Source organism: Cololabis saira, chromosome 4, assembly GCF_033807715.1.
Source record: "Cololabis saira isolate AMF1-May2022 chromosome 4, fColSai1.1, whole genome shotgun sequence".
Lineage (NCBI taxonomy): Eukaryota > Metazoa > Chordata > Actinopteri > Beloniformes > Belonidae > Cololabis > Cololabis saira.
In genome coordinates, this window is record NC_084590.1 from 48,525,181 (window position 1) to 48,546,307 (window position 21,127).

The window sequence follows — 21,127 nt, forward strand, 5'->3', positions numbered from 1 at the left end:
TTATTTTGGCGGGCCGGAAGTCAGACTTTTGGAATGCAAGAAAATCCGGTTGGTATTCAAAATAAAACTGCTTTCTGTGGGTTCACTCCTCCGCTATCAAAATCTGGTTTGGGGGAATCCCCGCCGGCATACTGTACGTGGCCGTGTATATATCACGGCCACGTATCCCAGCACCAAAATGTTGCAATTTCAAATTATTATTCTGGCGAGATCTGAAAATAATTCCCAACAACGAGGAAGCGTCAAAATATTGATTTTTTTCACAGCACCGTCCATCAACCAAAATGTTACTTTTTCACATTTTTAAAACGTTACCGTTTTACATTATTCTGACGAGATCTGAAAAAACGTTGCAACCACGAGCAAGCAAGTGATTATGTAAATTCACTGAGTGAATATTATGAAAGTAAAATATATATATTTCTATGCAGAAACTAACTCAAAATATTGATTTCTTTCACTCAAAAATGAAAAATATCCACAATGTTTGTTGCTGTCACGGCCAGAATCTTAAAAGTCACGTGACTTGGACGCAAAATGAATAGGCAGAAAAATGTAACAGTTATACATTTCAAGGGCTAATATTGTAACCCCTCTACGTTTTTGCAATTTGGACCAACGTAGGCAGGGTACGTTTTCATGTGAGACTGCGTTGCGCACCGACATGATCCGCTGGGCGGTGCCTCTCACCCTTTTTCTCCTCTCCTCTTCCCTTCCTCTCTTCTCCATTACCATTTTTATTTATTATAAATATCTCATAGCTATCATTTTTGTCCATCGTTCCTGTAGTTTCTTGTGCCGGTGTTCTGTCAAATTATCCTACCCGGCGAGATGTCCTACTTTGCGTCACTGCGCATGCGCACGGAGTCAACAGCGTCGACTTCACAATAACAACACCGAATCATCCTACCGATCAGCTGATTAAAAATAAAACTGTGAAAACGGTAAGAATTTAGTGTTTCCTGCAACCAAATTCCAACTTTCTTGTAGTTTTTCATGTTTGCATGCGAATTTAGTGTTTCCTATAACCAAATTCCAACTTTCTTGTAGTTTTTCATGTTTGCATGCATGTCGGCTAGCCTTTGCATGACCTTTGTTAATTGAACATAAACTACCGTGTTGCAACGCCCTATAAGAGATGTAAATATGAGTAAATAGTAGGGTGGGGTGTAGTGCAAAAATAATAATAGTAATAACAATGGTAATAATAATAATAATAATAATGAGGGGTGCAGTGCAAAAATAATAATATTAATAACAATGGTAATAATAATAATTATAATTATAATGCATGTATTGCTGTCATATGTTATATATAATATGTGCATGATATACAATATGCTATAATATAATAAATAATATAATAAGTCTGTCTGTCTGTCTCTGTCAGAAACCTCTTTTCTTCTAGCTCCTGAACCATCGTCAACCAGGTAGTTCCTCGACCTATTATTATTTATTAATCATATTTTTGCATATCCTAAATATTATAGGTTTACTGTTATTTTTTGGGATGATTTTTTATTTTGGTTTATATATCCTATATAAGCGCTCTACTTACCAGTGCTGAGAAGAGTGCTATACAAATGATTAGTTACGTTACCTGAATATCAATGATGTACTCTTTTGTAGTTATGGAAGACAGGTACAATGACGTGTACAATTTCCTCGCGGAATTATCATACCCCGAGGGGTATGATAAGGCCCAGAGGCAAAATCTGCGGAGGTATGCCTCCAAATTTTCATTGCAAGGTTTGTATTTTCCATAAACTTGTAATTAATCAGATATGTACTTCAGTGCATCATTAAATAATTTAATGATAATTTGTGTTATCATGATTCTTAAAATTATTTTAATGTACTGTAGGTGGTCAGCTCCTTTTTGGAACTCGGCGAGCTGTCAAAACTCAGCAAGAAAAGAGGGAGCTTTTTGACGAGTTCCACTCCGCTCCCTTGGGTGGCCACACTGGAATGCAAAAGACAAGGAGTGCCTTGTGTTCCAGATTCTATTGGCCTGGAATGACCATCGATATCGACAAATGGGTATGTTGTAATGTTTCGTACTGACATATTCATGAGCATATACAGTCATCAGTGCTGTGGGCGCAGTAATGACACTTCCTCTGTAAACAATATGTGTTCCAGATCCAGGAGTGTGAGCAATGCCAGAAGGTGGGAAAGCCTCTGACAGCTGTCCAACCCTTACAATGTATTAAGGTAATAGAGTGGTAATATATATATATCACATTAAATTTGTTTGTGCATTTACCAAGATCTACTGTACACATACAGAGTGTATTTTATTCCTACTTTAGGTGTCCGATGTATGGGAGCTTGTGGGAATTGATTTGACTGGGCCCCTACCAAGGACCAAAACGGGCTACCAATACATCTTAACTGCAACAGACTACTTTTCAAAATGGGTAGAGGCTTTTCCCCTCAAAACAAAGTCTGCCACGGAGGTGGCAGAGAATTTGTGCAGAATAATTTACCGCCATGGCTGCCCCACCAGAATCCTTTCGGATCAGGGCAGAGAGTTTGTCAATGAGGTAAGCTGAGTAATCAGAATTGGTAATCTTTGAAATAGGCTTGAGGACCCGCTTCAGGGGTGTCAACAAACAAGCTGCCAAAAATGTGTATGTCAGTCAGTGTGTAACTGATTCTGTGTTGTTTCTCTGTTTGAAGCTCAATACCGGACTATGTCACACACTCAAAATACAAAGATCGGTCACAGCTGCGTATCATCCACAGACCAACGGTCTGGATGAAAAAACAAATGACAACATCAAAAGGTACGTGTTAACATTTTATGTTACATCTATGTGGCTTTCAAAACTGCATCCATAATATATACATTTTTTTTTACTCTGCCTGCATTTAGAGCTCTAAGGAAGTTGGTTAATGACCAACAGGATGACTGGGACATATTTTTGGATGCCACACTGTTCTCCTTAAGGTCAAAGGTTCACACAACCACAAAGCACACCCCATTTCAAATAATGTACGGTAGAGAGGCACGTTTCCCCGCTGAGGTCCCTGCAGAGTTGCCGGTAAGCGTGTGTGTGTGTGTGTGTGTGTGTGTGTGTGTGTGTGTGTGTGTGTGTGTGTGTGTGTGTGTGTGTGTGTGTGTGTGTGTGTGTGTGTGTGTGTGTGTGTGTGTGTGTGTGTGTGTGTATTGTAGGAAAAGCCGAGCAAGGGAGGAGGGACGGGAAACATGGAGGAGGAGACTAGGAGTAGAAGAGAAGATAATAATAATCGATACTTTCTTAATCCCCGTAGGTATCAACAGTCATGCTACCCCAAGAGTCTGCATATACCGGGTTTGTTGACAACAAAAAGCAGGCTCGAGAGGATACCAAGGAGGCGGTCAGTGGAAATGTGCAGAAGGGACAGGAGAAGCAGGTGGCTGCACATGCAAAAAAGCTGACGAAAAAATTTAAATCAGTCAGCTACAGTGCAGGAGATGAAGTGCTACTCTACAACGCAAGAAAGCGTGGGCGGAAAGGCGGACGACTTCATTCCGATTTTATAGGGCCATACACCATTCAGGTAATAATAGGCAAAAAGGTTACATTAAAAAATTCAGTTGGAAAAATCTTAAGCACATCCCACAGCATTGACCATCTCAAGCCCTACCGGAGACCGGAAAGCAGAGACTCTGTGCAGAATTCTGTGCCACAAGTTCAGGTGGAGACACAAGCAATTCCCTCAAGGCCATCGGTTATATGTTTTGCCCCAAAAATTCACCCAAGCACAACAAACCAGTCTGCCCCTGTGAGGATCCCACCTCAGGTTCCCTCTCAGATGCAGACCATCCAGGATGAAGGTTGACTTCTATTAATTGTTGACCGTTTGGTCCTGTTGTTGACCGTTTGGTCCTGTTGTTGGCCGTTTGGCCTTGCATGCATTATTTTGGCCCGTTGGCCTTTTTTTGGCCGTTTGGCCTTGCATCCATTATTTTGGCCCGTTGGCCTTTTTTTGGCCGTTTGGCCTTGAGGTTAGTTTGGGCCTGTTGCCTTTAAAGAAAATAAGAACCAGTTTTAAATCGACCTAACTAGGAATCATAACTCTCTTTTAGTGTACAGAATTTGGATGGCAAAGGATGATGGGCGTGTGGAGGCAGTCATCGGACCGTACAAACTCTACGACACCTCGTTCAGGACCCTGGAGGGCAGTCAGTGGGTGTCGGATGAGGTATGAGCAATTTTTTGCTGCTTATAGCAGTCTTTGTATTGTATTATGTTTTAATTTTATGACATTCTTTGTTCACATTTTAGGTAATAGATGCCTTTTTGCACAGCTTAATTGAAAAGCACAAGGTAAGTAAGAATAACATGTTCCAGGTTAGCATATAGGGTCCATTATTAGTCCTGTTAGGTGGAGACCAAAGGACTCAAGCGCAGAGAAATGGGCTCTGATATGCAGGCTTTAATGTTATACTATATTGTGTGTATGTGTTTGTTTTTAACAGAAGCCTGTGTACCATATGGATGCGGTTGTTGCACATGCATTATTTTCGGGAATGTTTCGCAGCCTCCGTAAGGTAATGTATGTTTTTTAATATAGGTTGATGTTTAGTAAATATATATTTATATTTATTGTAACCTGCTGTTAAACCTACAGATGACATTTCCAGTTGAGGACATCTGGTTGTGCCCTCTCAATTTTTCTGTGCACTGGATTCTTGTGGTATGTGTGTACCTATACAGTTTTTTTGCTAACCTGATTTCAGAAAGTACTGTTTTGCTTACACAAATTTAAATTGAATTTTTTTTAAAGATTGTCAACATCCCCAAGAAGACTCTCATGATTATTGATCCCTTTGGGAATGAGGACTCTTACTCGAGAAAAGTTCTCCGCAACTGGAGGTAATCTGTACTACTCAAAATTAATGATTTACAATAAGAACTTGTATGGCTAAATGCTTAACTGTTTCTTATTCTGTGTTTCCCAGGAACTACCTTAAAAGGATGGAGAGAGGGGCTGAGGCATGGCAGGTGGAGACTGTGCAGCACAATAACCAACAGGATGCCAGTAGCTGCAGAGTTTTAGTTATGAAGGTATTAAATCATTGTGATCTGTTTATTCATTTGGATAGCTGATAGATAGATTATTACCAAATGAATGACCTCTTCTTCCAACTTGGTGATTATGTGAATGTGGATAAAAACACTGCGTTTCAGTTTGCAGAAAACTTCATAATTGAAGAATCCACAGAGGTCGTCACCACAGCGGAGGCTTTGCAGGAATACAGGAAGCAGATTGCCTGTAGCCTGCTACAAAATCCGGGTCAGTGTAAAAATGCTTGGATAATCAGTTGCCACAATGTGGTAATTACAATGACTACTACAACTACTGTTTTTTTACTGTACACATAATAAAGTGTACTTTTAAATACACATTTCATAATGGATGCTTGATAGGTGGCTTGGTAGGTGCGTATGCTACAAATGTAGAAATGTAAGAACAACAGAGATGCCTACACTGCTGTCAACACACACATAAAAAAAGGGTTTATTCTTTATTCTTTTCAAGGAGATGCAGAAGAGTACTGCATTGTGTGCGCCCTGCTGGAGTGCGATCCAGAGCGCAGCATGATTGGAATGGTAAACATTTTTATAAAAGAATTATAATTGTTTTATGTGAAATTACTTTATGAATGTTAATTTTTTTTTATTGTATTGTTTCTGTTATGTTGTCTCACTAGGTGCAGTGTGGGACTTGTAATCGGTGGGCCCATATGGAATGCGCCAAGTACACCGATGACGAAAGTTACACCTGTCCAAAATGTCTTTGATGAAATAAATGCCGAATAAAACAGGAATGTTTAACGGCCAGCAGTATCTTTGTGGGTCTGTGCCTGCCCCAATCACAATTCCAGCTTCCTTTACCAAGGTTGCTGATCTTCTACTGCATCTTCATTTTACCCCCAACTACTACCCCAGCCCTCATATCCACTGATATTCACTTTTTATGCACAGGTTGATTTCTCACATCGAGACTACTGCTGCATTCAGATGAATCAGAAAATCTGATGAATATGAAACTTTGTATAAACCTTTTCTTTATGATACTTCCTGGGAATGTGCATTTACTTATTTTCAAAAATAAATTAGTGATAACAAATAGATATATGGTATATATAGTTTGAAAATGTATTGAAACACAACAAGGTGAGATACAGGCAGTTCTATCCGCATGCGTGTATGTGACAGCATGATTTGACGGGGTATTTTCATCTGCCATATCGTGCTTCATATCTATGTGCTTCTACATAGATAAATACAGGTAGGATGATTTGACAGATGAAGATACCCTGTGAGATCACGCTTCCACATAAATAAATACAGGTAGGATGATTTGACAGATGAAATTACCCTGTGAGATCACGCTTCCACATAAATAAATACAGGTAGGATGATTTGACAGATGAAATTACCCTGTGAGATCACACTTCCACATAGATAAATGTTGATGTCTATGTGGAAGCGTGATCTGACGGGGTATTTTCATCTGTCCAATCATCCTACCTGCCAATATGTATGTGAAAGCGTGATTTGACTCCTCTGCCGAAGCGTCGTATAGATCTATGTGGACGCACATTCTGACTTCCTGCTGTTAAATCGTCTATTTGCATGAAAAAGGTTTTGAAAAAAAGGAAACTGAGATAAAAGAATCGGGGATCGTAGTATTTTCTGCCGAGGTAGGACATCTCGGCAAGGTAGGACATCTCGCCGAGGTAGGACATCTCGGCAGAGAAGTCTGTCATTTCATCCTACGGGTAGGACGATTCGCGGAGGTAGGACAACTCGGCAGAACACCGGCCCACCTTTTTTCTCTTTTGTGCATGTTTGCAGGCCGGAGCCTCGGGAGCTGCGTTCTGACCTGCGGTCCCGGCCCCAATTCAATTCAGCACATCTGTCCAGGGGTGTGATGATCACCTCAAAAATTGAAGTGAAAAACTAACAAACAAAAAGTCAGGAGATGAAGACTGTTAATAATAATAATAATAATAATAATAATAATAATAATAATACATTTTATTTATAGGGCGCCTTTCATGGCACTCAAGGTCGCCGTACAACAATACAGTTAATAAAATAATTAAAACAGACTCATAAACATATACACACACACATAGTCATATACACGCACACACACATACACACTGGCTTGTTCACCTGCAGTTTTTGGGGTTAGTTAGCGTTAGCTTAGCTCAGACTGTGATCGGATCTCGATATTTGGGTCGTTTGCTGCTCGTGTTTTGGTCGGCTCCGTGTCGGTTTAGTGTTTCGTTTGTGGTTTTTGTTGCAGATTTCCAGTGATTGACGTGTGTCTCCGTGTGTTCCTGCTTCCTGGATTGGCAGTGGATCTCCCAGAATTTGGACATACCTGGTGTGTTTAAAAGTGGTAGAAATGTGATATTCTTTTGCTCTTTTAACAATAAAATGTTAATTTAAAATAAAATATAGCATTTCCATGCCTCATATCAGGATCAATTGAATCATTTATCAATATATGGTTATGAAACTTTTTTTCGGTCGCCAAGCAACTTGTAACAAATATGTACGTGATGTGCGCAGGTGCTCCCGTCTCTGCTCCGTCTCTGCTCCGTCTCTGCTCCGTCTTTGCGCCGAGTCTGCTCCCACCCCGGCGGTGTGCGCGGCGCAAACCGCGTTCTAGGTGAAAGCCGCTTTGCGCCATCTTGCGCCCTTGCTGTGGCAACCCGGCAGCGCGCAACAGGGCGCACGCCGCCGACCTCGGCGGCAGCCCCTGCGCTCTTGCGCGGAGGCAGCACATACACAATGAATGGGAAAGCCGGCGGCGGCTGCCGCTGTGCGCCTTCTATGTGAAAGTAGCTTAACCTCCTGAGACCCTGCGTTCTCATATGAGGACATTACATTTCTGCTGTTCTGCGTCATGATACTTCATTTGTACGAACATTGACCCATTGTCCTCATCCGGATCCCCGCCTGCACCATCTAGTGGTCTCATAATGAAATTACACTCATTTGGGAAAAAAACAAGATGGCTGGGATCACAGTGAAAGTCTTCTATGGAGCTCCCGACAGAAATATGGACAAGGTAAAAATCCTAACCTAATTTTATGATTGAAACTAGTATATTTATGCACAATAACGTCTGCAGCTTCACATGGCATGCGTTTTTGATATATTTGAGTAATATTAGCAAGCTACAACGTCTGTAAACATGAAGTACTCGTTTGAGGACATCAGGTCTATCTTCACTGCAAACACGTACATTCTTTCCAAGAACATTTGTCTTTATTTCTTGCCCAAATGTCCAATTTCTAGTCAAAATAAGTCTCATTACACTTAAAATACTTGTTTTTAGATTTCCATTTGTTCAAAGCACATTTTCACTAGAAATAAGTAGAATAATCTGCCATTGGAGCAAGTTTTTATTTCCTTGTAATAGGAAAGAAAACAATTGAAAATGATATATAAATATAAATGATATAGAGATATAAGGAGACATCAAACAAAAGCCCGGGTCTCAGGAGGTTAAGGCTGTTGTTTTTCTATCCACAATGAAACCCAGATGATTCCAGCTGCAGGTTTCTGATTCACCTGTTTGACAGGAATGAGTACGTGCTCTTGTTCGTGCATGAGTTATCAGTCTAACAGCAACAGCAGTTACTGGAACTCTGCCATGTCTTATTTTTATGCTTTAGTCATTCTTATCTTCTCTAAGTTGTACTTTTTTTTAGTAAATAAGTCCATGAAAAATATAATGAAAGGAAAAATAAAGTCAGCTTTATTGGATTCTAATTTAAATTGTGGTTTATAAGACATTACTGTGTCAGTTTAATAACAGCTCAAGAAGGGTGCAGTTATTATCATAATGTAATCTACACAGGGAAGGGTTGTCTCTTTGTTCTTACATGATTTTAATGAAAAGGAAGAATGTTGTTTAAGAGTTATAAAGAGCACGCTTTTACTTTCAGTTCAGTTCAGCAGTTGCAGCTGTCCTGAATCCTCTGCTTCATCATGTCTTGTAAGTCTACAAATATTATTTCTTAATTTGATTCCTATATCGTTTGGTTTTATTTTGAAGGGTATTTTTAAAAGTTAAACTGTTGATCATTTGTTAAAAAGGACTGCACGCTGTTTTTTAATTTGACTGTTCACATTTGTGATCTCTGAAAGGAAATAAATGTTCCCTGAGTGATCCAGACCAGCGGTCCCAACCTGTCCTGCATGTTTTAGACTCTAAAACACACCTGATTCTAATTAATTCATCATTAGCCAGTAATCAAGGTCTGAACAAGTCTGTTAATGACACAGTCGCTTGTATCAGGCTGTTCTGAAGCAGGAAACATCTAGAACAGGAGTCGGCAACCCGCGGGTCCAGAGCCGCATGCGGCTGTTTAGCGTTGCCCTAGTGGCTCCTGGAGCTTTTTCAAAAATGTTTGACCTTTTTTTTCCTTCTTTTTTTCCTTTTTTTCTTTTTTTTTCTTCCTTTTTTTCCTCTTTTTTTTCTCTTTTTTTTCCTTTTTTCTTTTTTTTTCTTTTCTTTCTTTCTCGAAATTTTGACTTTTTTCTCGACATTTCGTCTTTTTTCACGAAATTCTGACTATTTCCTCAACATTTACTTTTTTCTCAACATTTCGACTTTTTTCTCAAGAGTGTACTTCAACATTAATCTTGACATTTCGACTTTTTTCTCGTAATTTTGACTTTTTTCTCAACATTTCGACTGTTTGCATAATGAAAAAAAAATCTTCCCCCAGTTATAACTAATATAGAAACACGCAGCATGTGTTGTCTTCATTCTAACGCTTATACAAGACTTTTTATTTTTTGCGGCTCCAGACATTTTTGTTTTTTTGGTCCAATATGGCTCTTTCAACATTTTGGGTTGCCGACCCCTGTTCTAGAAGATGCAGGACGGTGGAACCGAGGACCTGGTTGGAAACCGCTGGTCTAAACCAAAATAAACTCTGCAAACTGCAAGAATCAAAATTGAAGATTCACAAATTTTAATTGTCTTGCGTTTCGGGAACATAACAAAGTTGCAGTGATGCTCTCGGTCAGAAAAATAAAAAAAACTAAAGGCAAAGAAAATAAATCCATGAACATAAAAAATAAAGAGAATAAAATGAGATAAGAATATTATAAATTGTAATGCATATGAACAAAGTATAGATTCAGTTGAATTCAAGTCAAACGTCTTTATTTCCAACATGACAGCAGTGTAAAGTAACAGACATGCTTGAACATACTTAAACAATAAGTGCAAGAGAGACACTTTATTTTTTGTATCAGCAGCAGTCTTTACGTGTTGAAAAATGAGTAGGAAGAAGTAAAAAACATATGAACTCCTACCCCTGGAACTCAATACTATGTGTTTAGATGGACCCTCATTATTAAATATCGAAAATCTTGATGTATTTGGAAGTTATGCAAATTCATAGTAAGAATTTTACACGATATAAATATCTATTGTGTTATACCTGAGTATGAATTAACAGATACCTGAATGATTATTACACTAGTGTGAGGTGTGAGGTTACTGGAGAGGTTAAGAATGTGGTAATTATTGCATTGATTGATGCACAGCATGAACGTTTACAGACACAGTATAAATATAAAGTGAACCAGTGATGTAAAGAGTATTTTCCATTAGTACTTAGGCTTATTACTTTAGTATTGCACTGAACTCATTAACTAAATAAAAGATGATTACTGTTAGAGATCACAAACCTGCATCAAACTACAAATCTCTACTTGATGTTCTGAACTCACTCGTCTGTGGTTTTGTTTTCCTCCAGTTCTTGCATTTTCTACCAGCGCAGGCGGTGCAATCAAGAAATACACCGACATGGTTTGCAAATGTTTTGTTTTCAATTTCAAGTGCTACAGCATTGTTGTTTATGAAGTAATTTTTCATGATTTAGGTTCAAAGGTTTCATTGATTTTCAAAGTAAAAAAAAAAATAAATTCTTTCTTTCTTCATTCTTTTTCTTGAAGGAGCAAAAGGAGGTGAAACCTGGAGACCTGATCGAGATCTTCCGTGGTGTGTATAAGCACTGGGCTGTTTATGTTGGTGGTGGAAACGTCGTTCACCTCGTAACACCCGGTGAGTTTCCTCGTTCCTCCAACATGTCAGACTGAAACAAAACCAAACAACGTTTCAGGTTGTTTACAGCTGCTCAACGGTGCAAATCAGCAACAGAGCAGACGTAGAACCATGTCAGCATCTTTAGGCACGCCTGCCGATAGGGGGGGACAAACGGGTCTGTTGTCCCGGTCCCAGGGTAGGGGGGGGCCCAGAACTGTGAAAAAAAAAAAAAAAAAAAAAAAAAAAATTTCTCATTAAATTATGGAATCATTTTTCAAAATGTTTCAAAATATGCCTATTTGTGGAAAAAATATGTAGTATTTTAGTTACATAAAAGCTTGTTATTTGTTTTCTTCCTAATTGTCCTTGTGGTCAAGAACCCCCAACACAAAAATGTTTCGGCCGCTGATCAAAATTTGATGTTATCGTTTAATTCAACCATTAGAATTGCATTAGGTTGCTCTGATGAACTCCCAAAAATAATAGAGTCTCAGAGTAACCAATCACGTGCAAAAATCATCTTGCACCTTCCTTGACAACCATGTCTGCCTCACTCAGCTGCACCCCTCACTGTGTATTTCTTTGTATAATTTGTATAATCTTTTGTATTTTTTTTTGTATAATTGCCCTGTAAAATTGTAAATAGGTTATGTTTATTTTTATTCAGAACTGTCCCTTTTTCTTTTCTTTTCTTTTCTTTTCTTTTCTTTTCTCTCTCTACCTCAAACTGCTAAACCTTAAATGTTTGTACTGTTTATTTTGTATCATAGAAATTCCACATTAGTTTTATTGTTTATTTTATCACCAAAGAGCGAAACTACCTGAGTCAAATTCCTTGTTGGACAATGTTCGAACCTGGCCAATAAAGATGATTCTGATTCTGATTCTGATTCTGAGAATGGTCAAAATGTCCGGTCAGCACAAGTCCGGTGCTCTGAAAAGAAGAGAAAAGAGAAGAAGAGAAGAAGAAAATAGAGGCCTCAGAGATTCTCTACACAAATATTTTAAAAAGGTGGTGACGGTGAAGCTGGAATTAATAAAGTCAGCGTAGAGCAAGGTAAGAAACAGTTACAACGTTTACCAACCTTGTAACTTAACCTAACTGGCTAGCTCTAATGTTAACGTCCATTAGCTTGTATAAAAACCTGAAGAGCAGAGGAAGAGGAGAGGAAGAGGAGAAGGAGAGATCCGTGCGCTGGGGGGCCCATCTTAGATTATTTTGTCCGGGGCCCCGGCAGGACTGTCAGCTGGCCTGTCTTTAGGTGTCAGCATCATCCCAGTGAGCTGCAGCTGAAACACTTTTCTTCCTGGTTATTTCCACTTAGGGGCAGGGCCGAGCTCCGTCAGCTCCAGCGGTGCTGGTGCTGGCGTTGGCAGTGGTATGGGTGTCGTGCTGAGAGAGAAGCTGCAGGACGTGGTGGGAAATAACTACTGGAAAATCAACAATCTCCTGGATCATAAATACAAACCTCGTCCAGCTAATGATATTGTGAAGGAGGCCTGTTCACTGGTGGATTCGGAACTGGAGTACAAGCTGTGGACGTACAACTGTGAACACTTCGCCACTGAGAAGCGCTACGGCAAGCCTGAAAGTCGGCAGGTACGTTAAGGCCCAATCCCAATTCAACTTCACTCGCCCTTCTTTTCTTCCCTAACCCCTAAAAAAGAAGGGGGAGATTTTAGGGCACTTGAGATCTAGGGCACTTGGCCCAGGTGCCTGTCCCAATTCTCCTACTCCCCTTCGTTTTCATCCCTAACCTGATCAGGAAGCTGAGAGCCAAAAGCTGTTTTAATTTCAGCTGTAGCGCTGTTAATATGGCACTTTATTAAGTTTTAATATTTTTTCAGGTATAAAGGTAACCTTAAGATCCACAACCGGGGCTCAGTTTATCCAAATAACGCCTGTTAAGAAATTTGCTCCGAAATTTAGAGATTTCTGTCTGCCGGCTCTGGAGCTTGGGTCCGCGTTAAATCGACGCAGAGCCTACGGCGTAGCTGACGTAGCCTACAGCGTAGCTTACGTAGCCTACGGCGTAGCTTACATAGCCTACGGCGTAGCTTACGTAGCCTACGGCGTAGCTTACGCAGCCTATGGCGTAGCTTACGTAGCCTACGGCGTAGCTTACATAGCCTACGGCGTAGCTTACGTAGCCTACGGCGTAGGTTACGTAGCCTACGGCGTAGCTTACGTAACCTACGGCGTAGCTTACGTAGCCTACGGCGTAACCTAACAGCCTTTACTCCGGCGCGATCTTAGCGAACAACGGACAAAAAAGGGATGATGTACATTCACTGAGTGAATATTATGAAAGTAAAATATTGGTTTGCACTTAGAAATGTAATCAAAACGCATTTTTATGCAGAAACTAACTCAATATTGATTTTATTCACAAAAAAATAAGAAATGTCCGCCATGTTTTTTTTTTTATTCAGTCCGCAAATGACGACGAAAAGCATTCTGGGAAATTTTCATACCCCCTCGCTCGCCAAGTGAGCATCTGAAATCCCTCGATTTGAAGGGGATATTCTCAGCCCCTAGCCCTCGTTATGCCCCCTCCCCCTAGGTGAAAAGAGGAATTGGGACACCACTACCTTCACGGGAACGCGCAAAAGTTAGGGTTAGTGAAGAAAACGAGGGCGAGGGGGAGTATTGGGACGCAGCCTAAGACTTGGTGGTTTCTGTTAGTGAGGGTCCTCCTCGGCCCTCTCAGCCGTCGGTCCTCCATGATGGTGTCAGACTCATGAAGGATCCAAGATTTGGGGCGGCAGTAGCTCAGGTGGTAGAGCGGGTCGTCCAATGATCAGAAGGTCGGAGGTTCGAATCCCGCTCTGTCCCAGTTACTGTCGTAGTGTCCTTGGGCAAGACACCTTACCCAGCTTGCCCCGTGTGAATGTGTATGAATGTTGGTGGTGGTCGGAGGGGCCGTTAGGTGCGATATGGCAGCCACGCTTCTGTCAGTCTGCCCCAGGGAAGCTGTGGCTACAAATTGTAGCTTACCACCACCAGTGAGAATGTGTATGGATGAATAATGATCTAAGTGTAGCACTTTGAGATTCATTGAATGGAAAGTGCGTTACAAGTTAAATCCATTATTATTATTATTATTTAGATTTAGGGCCAATCCCAATTCTCCTTCACTCGCCCTTCTTTTCTCCCCTCGCACTTCTTTTCTTCCCTAACCCCTAAAAAAGAAGGGGGAGATTTTAGGGCACTTGAGATCTAGGGCACTTGGCCCAGGTGCCTGTCCCATTTCCTACCCCTCGTTTTCATCCCTAACCTGATCAGGAAGCTGAGAGCCAAAAGCTGTTTTAATTTCAGCTGTAGCGCTGTTAATATGGCACTTTATTAAGTTTTAATATTTTTTCAGGCATAAAGGTAACCTTAAGATCCACAACCTGGGCTCAGTTTATCCAAATAACGCCTGTTAAGAAATTTGACCCGATGTTTTCGGAGATGAGAAGAGCCGCCGGCCCCGGGGAGCAGCAGCAGCTCACAGCCCGAGAAGAGACGTGTCCGCCGGGTCAAGCTGCTCCGTCGCCCCGGGAGAGAAACTCTCTCCCGGGACGCTGCTCTGTTGAGAATTAAGCCGGCTGAAATAAATCATTTAGGAAGATAAAAAAATAAAATTATAAAAAATTAAAGGATCCCCATAACCTTTGATCAGGTGGGCAGGACGCACGTTTGGGTTGGAACAGCCCACCCCTGCCCCAGAACCGGCCTCGAGTTCCAGTAACAGACAGGTCCGACGGGAGGATTATGATCGTATAGTGTGAGCAGACGGAGCATCAGAGCATCGGGTCGTACAGTGTGAGACCATAAATCGTGGGCTCTGAACTTTTGAACTTCGCGATCTAGTCGTGCAGTTTGAGATGGGGCTGAATCAAACGATTTAAAATATCGCACAGTGTCTGCCCAGCTTTCAAAAACCCTTCCACGAAAACCTTCATGTTATCCTCCTCGGCCCCCTCGGGGATACCATGGATGCATATTGAATATTGTTCCTCCGGGAACGTAATTCCAAATCCATGAGCTGGGCCTGAATGGATTTCTGTTGTTCAAGTGAGTGGAGTAACATCTCTTTAACATCATTGCACTCTTCCAAATCGGCCACTCTCTGTTCCATCTCTTCAGCCCTGTCTGTTATTACTCTTTTTTCAGAAGCAATGCCGTTTAACTTCTGACTTATTTCCCCTCAGAAGTCGTCCAGCTCTTCTTAAGTGTTCCCAGTGTTTCGTTGAGTTCCTTTTCGCACGTCCAGACGAACCGCCTGTATTTCAGCGAAGATGTTAGCTTGAATAGCTTCTATCGTGGTCAGCCTGTGTGTTAGCACCTGTGGTTATGTCCTCGTGTTTCGTAGTTGATTTTTGTCGGTTTCTTTGGTCCTGCTTCGCGACTCCGCAAAGGAGGAAACCTTGGGTATTTAATGGACGTAGGCCCGCCCACTGAGCGGCACACACCAGAGCCCAATGAGGCAATCTAACCTGCAACAGAAAGGGGAGAGAGTGAGCAAGACCCCATACACTGACACAAACAACCCCCCACACACTTGGGTTGTCACAGTTGCAAACGAATGTTCAGAGTTGTGGATGGTTTCAGAGTTCTGAAAGACAAGAATCATCTTTTCTTTGTGTAAAACATGTTCTTGTTCCCCCTGCAGGTGGTTGCCGCAGCGGCAGAAGCTGGAGGAACTCTCTTGGGGTTAACTGTCTTCGGAGCTCTGGCAGCTACTGCTATGGCTGTTATGAAAAACTAACTGGCATATACAACCCATAAGTCTGGTCAAATCCAGAAATGAAGGTGCCAGTTCCGACTTATTAGAAACAACTTAATCAATAATTGTCTTCTTCAACTGAGGAGGAGCATGATGTTTATGTCAAAGAAATCAAATATTTAATATGATGTAAAAAGGGAATATGATTGAGGCGGATCAGATGAATCAATAATAAAATAAATACATTAAAAAATATTCCTTTGTTTCATCGTTGAGTTTCATGAAGTATTTCAACTTAGTGTTTACACAGACCTTTAGATGTTCATTGATCCTGGATTTCTTTAAATCCCTTTTCTGTGATGATTGGTGACTCCTGCTCCTCTAGTGCCTCTCTCTCTTGCTCAAGGTTCTATTCTTGGTCCAGTTCTTTTTTCTTTATACATGTTACCACTTGGGTCTATTATAACCAGGCACAACCTCTCATTTCACTCTTATGCGGATGATCTGCAAATTTATCTTATCTATGTCAGGAGTTTTCAATTCCAATCCTCAGGCCCCACTGTCCAGCATGTAAAGCTACTTTCACACAGAACGCGGCAACACCGCCGGGGTGGGTGCAGACTCGGCGCAGAGCAGCGCATATTCCTTGCAAGTTGCTTGGCGACCGGAAAAAGGTTTTTCCGGTCTGGCACCATTTTCCCATTCATTGTGTATGTGCTGCCGCTGTGCAAGGGCGCAGGGCTTTGCACAGAGGTCGGCGGCGCAACAGGGCGTACGGCGCCGGGATGTCGCAGCAAGGGCGCAAGACGCCCCAAGCTGCCGCTGCAAATTGAAAATGTTTTAATTTCACCGTGCGCCCTGTGACGGCATCTCGGCGGTGTCCAATAGGAGAGAAGGTGCTGGAGGGAGAAAAAACACTTGTAGATCAGAGATGATCAAGATGGAAGAAAGAATGATCTTGGCTGTGAGTCTGTGTGAGGAGTGTGGGATGAGACTGCAGGCCTATCGGGACATCAATAAAAAGGGACAAAAGTGGAGAGACATCTCCCAGAATTTGGACATACCTGGTGTGTTTAAAAGTGGTAGAAATGTGATATTCTTTTGCTCTTTTAACAATAAAATGATAATTTAAAATAAAATATAGCATTCACATGCCTCATATCAGGATCAATTGAATCATTTATCAATATATGGTTATGAAACTTTTTTTCGGTCGCCAAGCAACTTGCAACAAATATGTACGCGATGCCCGCAGCGCGCCCTGCTCTGCTCCCTGCACCGAGTCTGTGCCCATCCCGGTGGTGTGCGCGGCGCAAACCCGTTCTAGGTGAAAGCCGCTTTGCGCCCTTGCTTCCGCGGCAACGTGTGCCCTGATGCGCGCCGCCGACCTCGACGGTAGACCCTGCGCTCTATAATACTTATGATTTATTATTTACTGTGCTATACAAATAAACCTGCCTTGCCTTGCATAAACTAGTGAATGTATAAACTCTGATGTTGGGATCACGATTGCCCCTACCGTGAGGCAGGAGAACTACGAGCATCACCGTGTTGCTCTGCAGCCGCTTTCCGACTGCTCAGCACAAGAAACACGTACAGTTGAGAAAAGCTGTATATTAAATACACTATGTAAATTCAAGTGTTTGAACACTTTAATAGTGTCACGGCTCAGACAGGACAGAGAACCCAAATGCACAACACCAGGCAGGATCAGAGTCCAAGAGGCTTTAATCTTTGTCAAAAGGCAGGCAGGGGTCAAACCTGGTAGTCAGGCAGATCAGGCAAACAAAACCAAAAACGGGCAGGCAAAAATCCATACCCCAAGAATCAGGCAGGCTCAAAGACAGGCAGGCAGGCAGAAACAAAACAGGATATGCAGGCTGGAAAGCGAGGCAAAAACACACAACAATCTGGCCAACTAGAAGGTGGAAATGGGCCGGTATATGAGGACTGCTGATGAGGGAAACCAGGTGTGGAGCTGAGCTGGGGAAGCACAGGTGAAGGGAATGAGTGGATCTCTGGCTGATTAGGGTGGCAGGATCTGGAAAAACAGGGGAGTGAGTTAAACAGTAAAAAAAAACCTATCCTACACTGTGAAACTGTGACAGAACCCCCCCCTCAAGGGACAGATTCCAGATGTCCCAAAACCCCCCACCCCGGGCAGGAGGAGGGGTCCCGGAGGAGGGCCCCGGCCAACAAACGGCCAAAGCTCCGGGGGCCGTCCTCGGTGCCGGGCAGACCGGCGAGGCAGTTCGGGGGGTCGCCCTTGGGGCGTAACAGGCGGATCCGGGGGTCGGTCTGGGGGCTTGGCAGGCTGGTCAGAGGGTCGGTCTGGGGGCTTGGCAGGCTGGTCAGAGGGTCGGTCTGGGGGCTTGGCAGGCTGGTCAGAGGGTCGGTCTGGGGGCTTGGCAGACTGGTCAGGGGGTCGGTCTGGGGGCTTGGCAGACTGGTCAGAGGGTCGGTCTGGGGGCTTGGCAGACTGGTCAGGGGGTCGGTCTGGGGCTGCGGCAGGCTGGTCAGGGGGTCGGTCTGGGATTGCGGCAGGCTGGTCAGGGGGTCGGTCTGGGACTGCGGCAGGCTGGTCAGGGGGTCGGTCTGGGATTGCGGCAGGCTGGTCAGGGGGTCGGTCTGGGACTGCGGCAGACTGGTCAGGGGGTCGGTCTGGGACTGCGGCAGACTGGTCAGGGGGTCGGTCTGGGACTGCGGCAGACTGGTCAGGGGGTCGGTCTGGGACTGCGGCAGACTGGTCAGGGGGTCGGTCTGGGACTGCGGCAGACTGGTCAGGGGGTCGGTCTGGGACTGCGGCAGATCCACCCAGGATCGCCTCAGGAAGGGGAACAGAGACCACCTCCAGAACAGAGACCGGCGGGACCGCCTCAGGAACCGAGGGCTGCGGGACCGCCTCAGGAACAAGAGTCGGGGCTGACAGGAGGCGGGGAGCCGGAGTCGGGACTGACAGGATGCGGGGGGCCGGAACCGGGGCTGACAGGATGCGGGGGGCCGGAACCGGGGCAGACAGGATGCGGGGGGCCGGAACCGGGGCAGACAGGATGCGGGGGGCCGGAACCGGGGCAGACAGGATGCGGGGGGCCGGAACCGGGGCAGACAGGATGCGGGGGGCCGGAACCGGGGCAGACAGGATGCGGGGGGCCGGAACAGGGGCAGACAGGATGCGGGGGGCCGGAACAGGAGCAGACAGGATGCGGGGGGCCGGAACAGGAGCAGACAGGATGCGGGGGGCCGGAACAGGAGCCGACAGGATGCGGGGGGCCGGAACAGGAGCCGGAGCAGGAGCTGGAGCTGGAACAGGAGCCGGAGCAGGAGCTGGAGCCGGAGCAGGAGCTGGAACAAGAGCCGGAACAAGCTGGGGCTGGCGCTGACGCCGTCGTCGTTGCCTGCCCTGAAGGCTCCTGGGCCCACCCAGAGCCAGGCGTGTTCCCCAAAAGGGGTCCCAATACTCCTCCTCCTTGGCCCAGCGCATGTTATCAGCCGATTCTCGGGGAGCAGGAACAAGCTGGGGCTGGGGCTGACGCCGTCGTTGTCTCCCCTGAGCCTGCAGGCCTCTGGGCCCACCCAGAGCCAGGCGTGTTCCCCAGAAAGGGGGAAGAGACTGGGGTGTGTCCGGGGCCACCTCGGGAACAGCAACTGGCTGGAACTGGGGGCATGTCTCTGTCCCCTTCACCGTACGGTGGTAGAATGCCACTTGGTCCCCATAAAAAAAATCCCACAAATCCTCTTCCTTACGTGGTAGGTCCATGTTGGCTGGGTTCAGTCTTGGCCAGATTGTACTGTCACGGCTCAGACAGGACAGAGAACCCAAATGCACAACACCAGGCAGGCTCAAAGACAGGCAGGCAGGCAGAAACAAAACAGGATATGCAGGCTGGAAAGCGAGGCAAAAACACACGACAATCTGGCCAACTAGAAGGTGGAAATGGGCCGGTATATGAGGGGAACTGCTGATGAGGGAAACCAGGTGTGGAGCTGGCTGGGGAAGCACAGGTGAAGGGAATGAGTGGATCTCTGGCTGATTAGGGTGGCAGGATCTGGAAAAACAGGGGAGTGAGTTAAACAGTAAAAAAAACCTATCCTACACTGTGAAACTGTGACAAATAGTTACAATACAGTCTCACTGCCAGCACAGTTAGCCGAGTGGTTGCGCAATCCATGGTGAGGCTCATCTGGCTGCAGCCTCTTTTTTCAATATTTGAACAGTAAACGTGGAATTTCAGCGATTTTGAATTTTAAAAAAGAGATGTAAAATTGGAGAAGTTAGATGGAAATAACTTAAGCCATACTGATGTTTACTGAGTAGCTGATTGTTTTCTATGAAGCTGTCTAACCTTGTTACATATAACTTTTCTAATATATTTGAAAACTGTGAGAGCAGGGAAATGGGTCTGTAGTTAGTGAATTGATGTTTGTCTCCACTTTTATATTTGGGGATTATTTCTTTTATATGGTTGATTTATAATGGGATTTTAATAGGTTTTAATACAGGTCAAAGCTAAAATTACATGTTCCTATTAATTCGGTTACTGAACCTATGTTCTTACACGTAAAGAAAATACATTTCTGCTGCTCACCAAACTTTTAAACCATTAGCGCTCTGTCGGCCTCTAGTGGACAAAAGAGTGAACTGCAGAACAACCAACATGGAATAAACTTCCATCCACTCGTTTTCTACACCTGGAAATTAAATACACTTTTTTAAATCGTTCTTAAAACAATTATTACCAATGTACATTCTTTAATATCATATCAACAGTTTTATCTGTGTTTCCTAATACGGTAAAATTATTTTAACGAAACTTTAGAAATGAGCTGAAGGCAAATCCTCCAGGTCACGTGATCCACTCTGGCCCAATAGGACGCGGAGACGCAGAAAACTAACACGTTTATGTTTATATATCACTTTTGTCGATTATAGCCTTGTTTTTTGCGAATGTTATGTTTATATGTACACGTGTATGTGATATTTATGTTTTATTATATGCGCAATTGTGCGCAATTGTGGAGGAAACCGACGAATTCTCCTTGACGCATGCGCACAACACATGTGCTCCAGCGCCCTCTAGCGGAGACAAATGAGGAACTAAGAATTAAAAACACACACTCAGCTTCTACTAAATTAAAAAAATGTGCGAACTAGTACATGATACTCCACTAAAAGACATTTGTAATATTCCTATTAAATCAGAACTCAAATACCTGTGAATCTTCCTTTCAAAAGACCAAAAACTAAGTCAATCATTGAATGTAGAAAATAAGTTAAAGGAGTGTAAATCAAAGCTAAACATGTGGCTCCAAAGAGACCTATCAATTCTTGGCAG